At 37.9% G+C, this 14,365-nt stretch overlaps 1 pseudogene; it reads right to left on the reverse strand.

The window, feature by feature from the left end:
* Positions 1 to 2,274: 2,274 nt before the first annotated feature.
* Positions 2,275 to 14,365, reverse strand: part of LOC102825187 — an 86,104-nt pseudogene continuing 74,013 nt past the window's right edge.

Here is a 14,365-nt window from a genome sequence, read left to right on the forward strand (position 1 = left end):
CTCAAACTGACATCTTTGCTCTTCAACACTTTAAAGAGGTCTTGGGTAGCCAATTTCCCTTATGAAATACATTGTTGGTTTTAGTGACTGTTGCTTCCATGAGTGTTGATGATTGATCCAAGCAAAATGAAATCTTTGACAACTTTAATCTTTTCTCCATTTATATATTTTTTTCTTTCTTGAAATACAGAATTTTATTTAGAAACTGTTTAAAGTAGAAAAGAAATCCTGTCAAGAAAGACCAGGTGGATAATGGGTTCCCAATAACCTAGAATTTCAGTGCAACAAAAATCTAAAAGGCCATGAAAGAGAAATAGCACCACTGTCATTTGAACAATGGCTAATTACTTGTATTATTTTTCCTTTATTTTTGGCATTGTTAATCTTTAAATCTGTTTTCCTCTGAATTCCACACAGAGTATGCACTTCACAACAATTTTCTTATAACATACCTTGTTTTCTATACACTGATAGAATCCCTTAGTCACATGCATAATAAAATGGCTGCTTGCCGTGATTTCACTCGCCCTACTGGAACTTCTCTTCCTACATACCAGAACTTCCTCTCTCCCTACTGGCACGTCATCCCTAGTCAACCTATCACCTACCTCCACTGATCTCAACCCCTCCCTTCTCTTCTACCAGTATCAAATCCTTCCCCCGGCACTACTTCTCTCTCTTTCCTTCCGACCTCCAATAAAGCCTTACACGTGGGTGTTTGTGTTCTGGCTCATTCCATCTCACACACACATTATAAGACAAGCTACCACCAGAAACAAACCATCAAGGGTTGAACAATCTCAGTAATGGGTGACATACGCTTTGCAGAATTCTGCCAAACAAAAGGACCGAAGAGGTCGTGGGCAAAAATGTAAATGTTGGAGAGTTAAGGAATTAAATACTTTCAAATATTAGTAATTAAATCAAACATGGGACTGCATTTTCTGCAAAAGAAAATTAACATTTAGTAACACATTAGCAAACTATATCTCCAAAGAGATTAGTGAACTGGCAAAGCATTCAGTAACAATGAAGAGCTGGGGACAGTAGGTACTGAAACCACCAGAGCCTGCAGAGCCCACAGTGGTGAGGACCTTCACTGACCACTCCTTTTGCCAGAGGTCCAGAAAGAACTTGCAGCAGCATCACCTGTCTGCTGTCCTTTCACTCTAAGCAGAAAGCTTTAAGGAGCCAACAGAGTCCCAGTAGGCAAGGGGAGTAGAGAAGAGACCCATGTTAAATGGAAATTTAAAAGGCAGCAAAATGGGACACATTCCCCATTCAATTCCCACAGATGTGGACAAGTCTCCACGAGTAGCTGTTAAATTGAAAAACTGGACACACTTTGTCTCAAAAAAACAAAACAAAACAAAACAAAAACAACAACAGCAACAAAAACCCCCACAAAATACATAGAAATTTGGGGGATAATTGAGAAAATATTGAGGAGAAATGCTTACTGAAAATCAAGCTCTTCAACTCAAACATCTCAGGGCTAAAATACACTCTTTGCTTCATCTGGGCCACAATGCCTCTTGATTTTGTTTTTAGCAGGGAAGATATCGGTCAGTGACACTAAATGACTTTATAGATAAACCCTTTCCTCCTAGGCCTCCAAGGAGTTAAGCACCCCTAACAAGGCCTAGCAATTGCTGTTGTTATGGGCCATGGAGTTGGTTCCGACTCATAGCGACTCTGTACAGGGTTTCCGAGGCTGTAAATCTTTACAGGAGCAGAAATCCTCATCTTTCTCCTGCGAAACAGCTGGTAGTTTCAAACTGCTGACCTTGAGGTTCACAGCCCAAAACAAGTTTCCAAGGTCTGGCCCTTCCTTCCCAAACAATATCAAACACACAAAAACTCCTGTCACAGTACACTTGGTATTTTGAAGAAATATGGAAGCATATTTTAAATACTCTTAAGGCATTTATTTATTAAAAGTTCTCTGCCAAGATTTCACTTTAGCTTAAAATTCCATTCAGTCTTTCCTTTTCTCTTCCGACACTTCTGCAGCAACCTCATGGCGAGCCCCATGGTCAGCCTCTGTACTCTCCAGGTGAGCCAACTCAATGCTAATACTGTTCTGCCACACAATAAAAGCTCCTAACTCAAACTCATGATAAAAGGAGTGAGATTTCTGCAAAGTGCACTTTTAGAAGAGGTACTATTTGCTTATGAAAAGAAACCAGCGAGTCCTTTAGGAACCATGAAAGGGAGTATTTTATATATGATTTGGAGTGATGGATTCAGATGGTGCTTTGCTGGTCCAGGCTATTAATACTCTTCTTGTTCCTCCTGTGGGCCCTCTTCATCAGGTACCACAAGCCTTCATCTGTAGCATAGAGAATGCCTACAGTCCTCTGCAATACAGGGTCATTTTCTCCCTCATTCTCCTGGCAAATTAATTCGATGTTCCTTAGCTTTCCAATGTAGAAATCTCTCTCAAGGTCTTCGATGTTGTTGTTGTTGTTAAGTGCCGTCGAGTCAGTTCCGACCCATAGCGACCCTGTACAGGGTTTCCGAGGGTGTAAATCTTTACGGGAGTAGAAAGCCTCATCTTTCTCCCACGGAGCGGCTGGTAGTTTCGAACCGCTGACCTTAAGGTTCGCAGCCTGATTCGTAGCCACTACGCTACCAGAGCTCTTCGATGGTAAGCTGCAATACATTGACCTGCTGCATCAATTCGGCTGCTTCATCTTCCCCATAGCCCACACCAGGATTCCTTCTCACCACACGCAGGCTAGCCTTAGTAGTTTCTTGTGTTGAAATGGGCCTCTGCTAGGGCTGAGAGGTTTCTTCAGTTTATTTAGAGGTGGAGCAACAAAGGAAGGAGCCACTGCTGTTTCTTGACATTTTCTCACAGTGGTCATTTCCACCATAGTTTGCATCAAAAAACTTCTTGAACCACTGAACAAATTCAAAATTATCCTGAAATTTCTATTTTACTAATTTGTCCATTGGAATTATTTTGTCAACACCCATTCTCTTAAAACCTGCTTGCAGAATTTTGAAGTTCTGGATATATTCATGTTCTAGCTTACCTTGGAAGTTCACTTTCTTCAAGACAATGGAACCTGGGAACAAATAGCATGCCCATAAATTGGCACTAAGCAGCCCCTGAGCACAACTGTTCCATCTTTGTCATGTTCAACTGCAGAGAGTCATTGATCCAAGCTACCAAGTCATGTTGACTTAGGCTGTCATTGGTGACCGACGTCGAGTATACTTCACTGCCATCTTCTGCTGTCACTGAACCGTGTCCAGTGCCTGGATTCTGCTCACTTCCATCTTCATCTTGTTCAAAATGCCCTACCCGACCTGCCTGGCCGCATGATGACCTCACGTGTACCCCTGTTGCTCACCGACCTCTCTCCATTTATCTTGATGTTATTTGTTGGCCCAATAGTGAGGATTTTTGTTTTCTTTACATTGAGACATAACCCATACTGAAGACTGAGTTAACATATAGATGTAAACAAACTTCTTGCCAGAGTTATATGCAAGGTGACAAATCCTGAAAAATCCAACACTCATATTAATGTCAATGCTTTCTTCCTGATGCCCTCTAAGACTGCCTGTTATTCTTATATAGGTTCTGTTCCCCTTCCAATCTGCCCTTGATACTCATTTTCACTGGCATAAACAGATGCATTATGGGTGATAGAGCAGGAATGCAATGTGATTTAGTTCTCCCACCTGTTATGATGCAGTTGTGGGGGCTGAACAGGAGTAGCAAAGACTGCTGATTCTTACTGGGAACTGTAACTCAGTTCTTACTGAGAGAATCCCTTTTATTCCTGTTGATAGATTCTTATGCCAATTTTCACAATCAAGACTAGAAATAAACCAGGTTAGACAAAAAAAAAAATAGAAAGGCTAATAGAAATGAACCCAGTTCACCACAATGTGTAATTAAGTCACAAATCCCTCTGATGTTTACTGGATACATATTCATTTAAATAGATATAAAGATGAATAAGTCACAGTCCCTACTGTTTAAATGGACTCTTGATATAAATACACTTATTGATTCAATGATTAATCAATCATGACTTTCTATACTTTGTCATATTCTGGATGCCAGGTGTTTAGGATGCATAAATGAATAACTTTGGTCTCATAGTCTAGAGCAGCAATAACATAAGGCAGAATTACATAAAAATGACAGCAGCAGCACAAATAAATTCTACAAATATTAGCCCTATTTTGTGTTACACACTCTGATGCAGTGATGAACAAACCAAACCAAACAAATGAAACGGAAACTTAGTTTCTCCTGGGAGACAAAACAAATAAAACAGAATATTATAGATTTTGGTAAGTGCTCTGAAGAGAGGACTGATAAATATCAGTGATTATAAGTGTATAAATCATAAATATCAAAAACAACTGTCAACACTTAGGTTAACTACTACATGCCTGACATTATGCCTTTCACAAATACCTGAAGTAATTATCTTAGCATGTTTGTAGAGGATGAAAATGAGGTGCAGAGAGATATGTAATTTTCACAAGCTTGCCCAGCATTTGAGACAGCAGAGCCAGAGACTTAAACACAAGTCCCCCTGCCTCTAAAGTAAGAGCTCTGAAACTTGACACTGAAAAAGCACTGTAAGGGAAGTACAAAGTGCTTGACAATTCATTAGAAGGAATGTGGTAAATTACACCCCAGTGGTGGTGGGATCAGGAAACATTTACTGGAAAAGAGCTTTGAGATAGGTCTTGACAGAAGGTCTCTGAGCAGGCAGCTGGGGGGGAACTCACCAAGCAGAGCAAAATGTTTTCATTCTCACTAATTATCAACACTTAATAAGGAGCTGAGTGATAAATTTATAGTTTTGTTTTTTTTAGTGTGATTTATTCTTAATTAAACCTGAGCTTTTTTTATAAACACCTCCAGCCACTGCTAACCTTAGATACTAAGTACCAAGAAAGGAAATATGACTGGATAATGGATTCAAACCCTTCTATGTCCTTTTTGGATTCATGAGGCATTTTAAAGCCATATTAATAATTGACTGGTTCCCAGAACAAGCCAAAGTGAATAAACTATCCAATAATAATAATAAAAGTACTTGCTGAGGTGAGACAAATTCCAGTACCTAAAAAGGGTTTACAAATTTAGCTTGTTGACTTGTGACTGGAAAAAACACACATCACCAATAGACCCATTTGACCTCTAGTAAAACTGTTGTTGTTGTTAACTGCCACTGAGTTGGTTCCCAACTCATAGTGAGCCTGTGTAGGGTTTCTGAGAAGCAACTGGTAGGTTTGAACTGCTAACCTTGTGATTCGCAGTCCAGTGCTGATCCCATAGCGCTACACCTGGAGTTTGTAAGCAAGAGTCACAGTGAGGCATTGTGGGAAAGCACTTATTTGAATGCCATTTCTCCCATTGACATACCCTATTGGCTAGCTGCACCCCTACAATCAGTGTCTGTGATTTGACCAAAAATAAAATTGCCTCTCAGAAGGGAAGTCAATAGGACTTTTTAATTATAAAATCCAACTGCCATATTCAGGTATCTTTTTCCTTTTTTTTTTCTTTATATTCAGGTTTTGGACTTCTGACTGCACTGAAGAATCTGTGACTGCTCTGGGTTAGAGTCATTAGTTGCAGACAAAGAAACTAGCTTCCCAGGAAACTACAGAAGAAAGAAAGCATGATTGTATGCATGAAACCTCACAAACTGGAGAGGAGGTAAGAGATTGGGGTTAAAACAAGATAGGAAGCTGGATACTTAGAAGAACTTTTGGGCCTCAGTAGAGGGTGGCTGCTGCCTTGGGAATAACCAAAAAACACCTGTGCTCAGACACATCTCCTGAAGGTAAAAATAGGGGGAAAGGGTCTGCCTTTGCTTGGATCATACGCCTGCTGCTGAGCGAGGCAGGCTGGACACAATTGCATGAGGCCTTTCCCCAAAAGAATATAAGAACACTATTAGGAAATCAGGGCTGAGCAGCAAAGCAATATCAAATGTCTACTATGTCCTCTTGTTTAAGTCTCTCCCTCTTTTTTAAAAAAATTTTATGGCATAACATCACCTTGATTTTTTTCTCTTATCTCTCCATTCATGTCTTTCTTTAATGCTTGATATAAGACATTTGAGGCTGGACATCCTATTTTACTCAATTTTGTATCCTTCAATCCCCAGAAAAATGTTTTTTGGGTGTTTGTGTGCATTGAATGAAACAATGAGTGAATAAATTGATTTTCTACAAAAATATAATATCTACCCATGAAGAATTTAAATTACCAAAGGGAAACAAGCGTGAAAGAGATAAGTACAATAAAATGAAGCTGATGATTGATGTATAGCCTACCATGCAGACAAAAAGGTAGGAGATGGAAAGTCACAGAGAGAAGAGATGCTCTTAAGAAAATCTTCACATAGAACTTGACAGCCTTGAGAAACTACCAGGTGGTTAAGGCTAGAAAGATCTTTTCAATTACATGGACTAAGCAATGGAGTTGTAAAAAGTGTGATAGTTGTATAAAACTGCAAGTGACTGGTTCAGTTGGAGCTCAGGAAGCTTGAAAGAGATTGGAGAGAGATGAAATTAGAGAGAAACAATGAAGTCAGATTTTGGAAGCCCTCATATGGCATGCTAAGAGGATTGGATGTAATAATTTTAAACAGAAAAATGACCCAATCATGTTAACAGTTTCTATAGCAAAACTTGAGAGGGGTCATACAGGAGGAGATGGGAAATAAGGATCAGTTTGAGGGGGGCACTGTGGCTTAATGTGCTGTGGGTTAGTGCACTGGACCTCAAGGTTGGTTTGAACCTCAAGGTGGGCAGTTCAAGCTCACCAGTCACTCCTTGGAAACCCTATACAGGGTTGCTATGAGTCAGATCTAACTCCACGGCAGCAAAAGCAGCAAAATACTCTACACATCTACATATTCTCTCAGGTTTCTCCTGAGCATCTGACACCTGAAAATTTCTTTGTAGGTTTTTTTTTGTTTTGTTTTGTTTTTTTTTCCCACCTATTTGAATTCTGTACTAAAAAAAAATTTTATAAAAATTTAATTATATGGACATGTATACATATATTCAAATAACTAACATTTTGGTTCCCTATAAACATATGCCGAATCCTAGGTACCTTTCGAAAGTATTCACTGTCAAACAATCGGTGTGGTTACTCCTATTTTTCTATGCATTTACATATATTCTCAAAGTCCATATGTTTGTGCTGTTTTTTACAATGTAAGTGATCGTATTGGATGTGTTTTTCTCTATTTAACATTGTTTTGGACATCTTTCCATGTGTCTAAAGTAGAGTGATCTGAATTTCTTCACTCCATTACATTAACGGTTTAGTCATTTTCTTAGGCATTCCCAGACTACACCAGGACATCTACTACTCCAGTTCACAGCCTTGATTATATATCCTTGTGTATGTGTGTGAGTTTTCCCAAGGTAACCTTTAAGAAGAGTTTTTGCTAGCTGGAAAGTTATGTCCACTGATAATTTTAGAAATTTTGTCAAATTGTTCTCCAAATTGTCTGTACCAATTTACACTCCCATATCAGTGTATCGGAATTCTATCAGCCATTCCCCTGCCTCACTGAATCAATCCTTTCCTCCCCACCATAGTCCATAAAGGTCGCCCTTTCTTTCGGACTCATTGTTTTTTCGTCTACTCATATAACAACTAGTGAATTCAGCCTCAATTTTACTTTTATTATGGTTTTGTCTTTTGTCCCAAATAGACTATAAACTAATCCAGAACATGAGCCTCATTCAATTCATATTTGCATCTTGAAGAATATATATTTCCAGAAATAGAACCCTTCCAGTAGTCCTAGGGTAGCATTCTGAAAGCAGAAATTGGCCTGACTTCCTGAATATTAAGAAACTTTATAGAACTCAGAACATCTTCATCAGGGTTGACAATGCTGTCACCCTTCAATAGAATGATGGTTCAAACTTATAATAGTTCAACTAGTTCCAACAAATCCCTCTTTACATTGCTCTTAGGATTTTCATTTACTATGCCTGGTGTGGTGCTGTGGGTTAATGTATCAGACTGAAAAGCTATTTGAACTGCAAGGTTGGTGGTTCAAGCTCATCAGCTGCTCCTTGGAAACCCTCTACAGGGTCGCTGTAGGTAGGAACCAACTTGACAGCCCTTAACAACAACACCATTCTTACTTAGTTAAATCTCTTTCCTCTTTGCTTCTTCCATGGTGATAAATACTATAACAACAACACCAGTTTCTTAATGATTACAAATGCAAACTAAGCATACTTCTACTCATATCCTGTGGAAGTTGTATAGTACATCTAGGTGAATATTAAACTGAAGCTTGCAAGGCTTTCTTCTCTCCTAAATTTATGTCCTCAAATCATACTCTAAGTCTGAGACTTGGAGTAAAATGTGGCCAATTAAACACACCAAGCTTACAAGCACATTGATGTTGTTGCAGAATAATGCGCTGCACTGCAAGGTCAGTGGTTCAAACTCACCTGCTACTCCTTGGAAACCCAACTTGACAGCATATAACAACAACAACAACCTACAAGAAACAGTTAAAAATGAGTGTTGTTGTTGTTGTTAAGTACTATCGAGTTGATTCTGACCCATAACGCCCCTGTATAGGGTTTCCAAGTAGTAGCTGGTGAGCTTGAACCACTGACCATGCAGTTCAAATGACTTTGCAGTGTGGCACATTAGCCCGCAGCACCACACCAGATGTCCAACAACCGTGTATAGGGAGGGGAGCAGAAAGACTCATCTTTCTCCCATGAAACAGCTGGCAGCCTTGAACCATGGTATTGGTTCAGAGTCCAGTGCTTATTATATGGAGAAACTACACTTGCCAAAATGGGTAGTATAGTTGTTAAAGTGTTTGACTATCAACTAAAAAGCCATCAGTTCAAACCCACCAACTACTCTGAGAAAGATGTGGCAATTTTCTTTTGTAAAGATTTAGAGAAGTGAAAAAACCTAAGCTTATTTTCTTATTAATACAAACCACTAGAAATTTTCCCACAAATAAAAAAAGGGGAAAGAAGGGGAAACAAAAAGAAAAGAGCACAGAGAGAGAGAAAGAAAAAAATATAGAAATAGATATTGGTAATGATTGTGCATCATAGGGAGTGTAGTTGGTACATGTAAACTGGTTGAGATGGCAAATATTTTGGGGTATTATATATATATTGCTACAATAAAAAACTTTTTAATAGTAAAAACAAAAGATTTACATCCATAGAAATATGTGGCAGTTCCACTCTGTCCTATAGAGTCACTCTGAGTAAGAAACAACTTGATAGCAATGGATTTGTTTTGTTTTTTGGCTTGTATAACATCTGTCTCTGGGGTGATGGATGATGACAGTATTTTAACAATTGTAGCATTCACAATCTTTTCCTAGTTCAGCAATCTCCCATCATCATTGTTAAAATGCCATTATAAAGCATCAGGAGAAAAATGTTATCTCTGAGAAGCCCAGGGACTCATCAGGAGAAAGATCAATGTCATATTTCAAGCTTATCTTAGAAGAATACATTTGGACCCAGTTTATATGGATCACAGAATGCTATTCTTCTACCCATATGGATGCATAGTGGCAGAGGCTAAGGAAGGGGGAAGGGAGTAGAAGGCATCTGATGTCCATCTTTTACAACATCATATATTTCCTTTGACACAAAACACAATGTACCTTCAAGAATTTCCTTTAATTTCAAACTTGTTAGAGCCAAGATCAGTAATTCTTTTTAATGATCCCAGTATGCCTCATTCTTATATACCAAGGGACCACTATTAGTTCTAATTAGACACTCTAAAAGGCTATAAGCAAAAAGAATATGGGGGATTTGCAAGGAAAATACTTAAGACTATCTAGATATATAGAAAAACAAGGACAAAAGAAAGAAATGTCTTTATCCAGAATCCTGTATTTGTCCTCTAGTCTGTTTTAAGATAACATGAAGTCCTTGACACTTAGTTTGAGAGGGAAGTCCATAGTTTCCCACTTACTTACATAGTTTCTCAGTTCTGTTTTTATATTAAGTTTCTATGACCTGAATGTTTACTAAGAATGCTTATTGAATCATGGGAATAATGGTGGGTGTGGTGAGCAATGGAGATTAGACTTGGATTATTCAAATTTGGTGAATGATCCTATCTTTCTCTCCTATATCCTTAAAACAACCAATATGCAGGAAGTCAGTTATTGAGAGTACCAGTCTGAATGCCACTCAGTGATTCATGCTTTCCCCAAGAGCACATCTATATATCAACACACTGTATGTAATTCATAACAACAACTACATAGGCAAAATATGGAATGACTTGGAAATATCAAAACACAGAGTCACTGTACCAAAAAGAGTTGGTCAATGTTCAGTCATTTCGGGAGGTACCATATCATCAAGAACTCATCAGTCCTCACATTGAAAAGTCTTAGTAGCACTGAAGACTTTGGTAAACAATAAGGCTTCAGAAACTGATGGAAGGCAAATTGGAATGTTTCAACAAAGTGATACAGCAATAGAGGCACAACTCATCCATGCCAAGAAATTTGAAAGACAGCAACCTGATCAATCAGTAGGAAGGGATCCATATTTTTTCCTATTCAACGAAAGGTGACCAAAGGGAATACAGAAATCATTGAACAATATCATTAATATCGGATGCAAATAAAATTTTGCTAAAGATAATCTGGTTGTAGCAATATATCAACAGTGAGCTGTCAGAAATTCAAGCCAGATTCAGCTTGAGGGTACAGAATCAGGAATATCATTGCTAACATCAGATGGATCTTAGCTGAAAGCAGAGACTACCAGAAAGATATTTACTTGTGCTTTATTGACATTAAAAGGCTTCCGACTGTGTGGATCATACCAAACTATGGATAACATTGTAAAGACTAAGAATTTCAGAATACTTAATTGTACTCATGAGGAGCCTGTATATAGGCCAAGAGGCAGTTAGTAGAACAAGGGTATACTGAATGGTTTAAAATCAGGAAACGTATGCACCAGGGCTGTATCCTTTCACCTTACTGATTCAACCTTTATGCTGTGTAAATAATTTGAGAGGCTGGATTATATGAAGAAAAATATGACGTCAGGATTGGAGTAAAACCCATTAACTCTATGATATGCAGATAATATAACCTTGCTTGCTGGAGGCCAAGTTGACTTGAAATACTGATGATGATCAAAGACTACACTTCAGTATGGATTGCACCTCAATGTAAAGAAAACAAAAATCCTCACAACTGGACCAATAAACAACATCATGGTAAATGGAGAAAAGAATGACATTGTCAAGGTCTTCAATTTTCTTGGAACCACAATTAATGTTTATGGCAACAGCAGTCAAAAAATCAAGTGACAGATTGCATCAAGCAAATCTTCTGCAAAAGATCTCTTTAAAGTGTTCAAAAGCAAAGATGTCCATTTGGGGACATGCTATTTTCAATAGCCCCATATGCCTGTGAAAGTTGGACAACCAACAAGGAAGACCATAGCAGAATTGAAGCATTTGAATTACAGTGTTGGAGAATATTGAAAGTACCATCAACTGCCAGAAGCACAAATAAATCTGTCTTGGAAGAAGTACAGCCAGAATTCTCCTTGAAGAGAGAACTGTGAGACTTCATCTCTCAAACTTTGGACAGACTATCAAAAGGTACCAGTCCCTGGAAAATGACAGCACATTTGGAAAAGTGGAGGGCCACAAAAAAAAAGAAAGACCCCAACGAAGATGGACTGACACAATGGTAGCAACAATGGACTCAAACATAACAACAATGGTGAAGCTGCAGGTCCAGGCAAGGTTTAATCCTGCTGTGCATACTATAAATTGGAAATTACTGCAAGACACCTAAAAAACAACAGCAACAGCATCATGTGCTGCTAACCCTGATTTTGCAGTCATTTAAGCACTGGGATGCTAACTACATGGTTGCCGGTATAATCTCACTAGTTCAAACCCGCAAGCCAAGGGGAAAAAGTTAAGGCAGTCTACTCCTCTAAAGATTTACCGTCTTGCAACCCCTATGGATCAAATCTATCATGGGTTATATGAATCAAAACTGACTCAATGGGGTAGATTTTTGCTTGATTTGTTTTGTCTTTGATGCCATGTACTGCTACATAGTGTTAAGTCCTATAGTGTCATGAAACATGGCCCCTGCTCTTCTGGAAATTTGGATTTACCTAAGAGAAATACACATAGAAAATTTGTAGTGAAATTAATAACTAAGCTGAACATTCTGTGTAGAGTACTGCCTGAGGGTTCATTGGGAGTTGATTAAAAAGAAAAACAACAAAAAACCAGATAGCTACTTGAGGGTTAAGAGTATTTGGGAAAATAAAACTGAGTTACAAAAGATGGTGACTCAAAAGAGAGGGAATATCTTTTAAACTCCTCTTTATAGTATAGTAGAAAAGCAAGAAGGAAATACAACAAGAAAGGAAATCAGCCTGCATTCATTATACACCTAAAATATAAGAGCCTGGCACTTTCATACACCATATTTTAATGTAAGTAGCACACACCTTCTTTTGCTTGTGGAGGTTGTCTTGTGTGCCTATGATATGTCAGTAGTGGCCTTTTAACTACAATCAAAATTACCTCCAAATGGACCAAATATTCCCCCATTTGACAAAATTATCCCTCATTGAGAACCATTGATTTAAAGAATTTTCACAGGATAGTAATCTAGGAAGAGTTATACTTTGAATATGAATTCTGGAGAAAATTAGGAATAGATTGTTGTTTTTGTTAAGTGTCATTGAATCGGTTCTGATTCATACCAAGCGGCTGATGAGTTTGAACCACTGACCGTGCAGTTCAAATGATCTTGCAGTCCAGTACATTAACCTGCAGTGCCACACCAGAACTCCAAGGAACATATTATAAGGTATATATTAAAGATGTATAAAATGAGGTTGAAAAGATATCAGAGCAAAGCAATCTGAACAATCATTCAGAAAACAGACTTCAATAAGGTAAGTTAGGCAGGCAGGCTCATAGAGCAATACATTCTATAGGGCAATACATACAGCTCAGTGAACATAGCATTAACTGGAGTCAAAGACTACACACCCCACACACAGTCCTTTTGTCCCTGGATTAGGACACAGGATAATGTGGTACTAAAGCAGGAAGTGATACCAATGGACCAAGAAAAGGGATTCTCATCTACCACCTTTTTGTAACTAGTTCTAGAGTCAAAGTCTAGTGCAGATTTATCTGATTATGTAGCTCAGCTCTGAGCCCTTCTTAAAAGATTGACTAGAGGCTAAATGCCTACATATATATATATAGATATAGATATAAATATATAGATAGATATAGATATATAGATAGATATAAATAGATATAGATAGATATAGATAGATATCTGCAGTGAGAAGTTGGCTTAGAAGTCTTTCAATCACAGGAAGGGAGTTGAGATATGGAGCCATCAAAAAGTAAAAAGTAAACAACCATATGTTCACTACATGTTTTTACTAGAGACAATGAATAAAGGGAACCCTTTGAAGAATAAGAGAAGATAATAAATCATTTTTATAAAAAGCAACATAAAGAACTTTTAATTCCTACTGAGGTAAATATTGAGTAAGATGAGAAAGGAGACCTTATGTAGCACTATAGGATAAGTACTGAACTGGTAACGGCAAAGTGAGTGGGTCAAACTCACCAGAAGCTCTTTGCAAACTACACAGCAATGCTTTGAGTCAGAATTCACTCCATGGCACTTAACAAGATGAGAAAAGTTAAAAGGGCTATGCAAGTAGGCCCCAGTTTATGACTAAGTTACAAATAAGTATTTGAGTCACAATAAACTACACTTACAACCATCTGTTTTGCAATGTCCACATTGTTTTTTCTATTTTTCATTTTGTACATTTTATGGTTAGATAACATATACTAGGTACACATAGTTTGATGATGTTATTATTCTCAAATGCTCAATGTTTTGATTACTGTTCAAAACACTGTCATATATATTTAGTTTTCTAAACTAAACTTGGGGCTTCAGTCGCTTGAAAATATTATCCCTAAAACTGATAGCTTTGCTAAAGTCAGTAGGCAGATGCAGTAAGCAATGTGAGATGTTACCATGAAACATATGAAGAAAAAAGGAAAAGGACCATACAGACAACTCTCACTGATTTACTGACTAGAAATGCCATTCTCATTCCTAGGTAAAATCCAAATGATGCTAAACCTTCCGCAATTGGAATTATTACCTCAACTGACAAAATTCAATTTGTCTTCATTGTTGAGGCAAAATTTTATGATTTCTGTACTTTTATTGTGTATAAGTGCACAGGGGATTTTAAAAGCTCATGGGAAAATTTCATTACCTTTTAATTATATCTCCCACAAACT

This window comes from Chrysochloris asiatica, unplaced genomic scaffold (assembly GCF_000296735.1).
Source record: "Chrysochloris asiatica unplaced genomic scaffold, ChrAsi1.0 scaffold00030, whole genome shotgun sequence".
NCBI classification, from domain to species: domain Eukaryota; kingdom Metazoa; phylum Chordata; class Mammalia; order Afrosoricida; family Chrysochloridae; genus Chrysochloris; species Chrysochloris asiatica.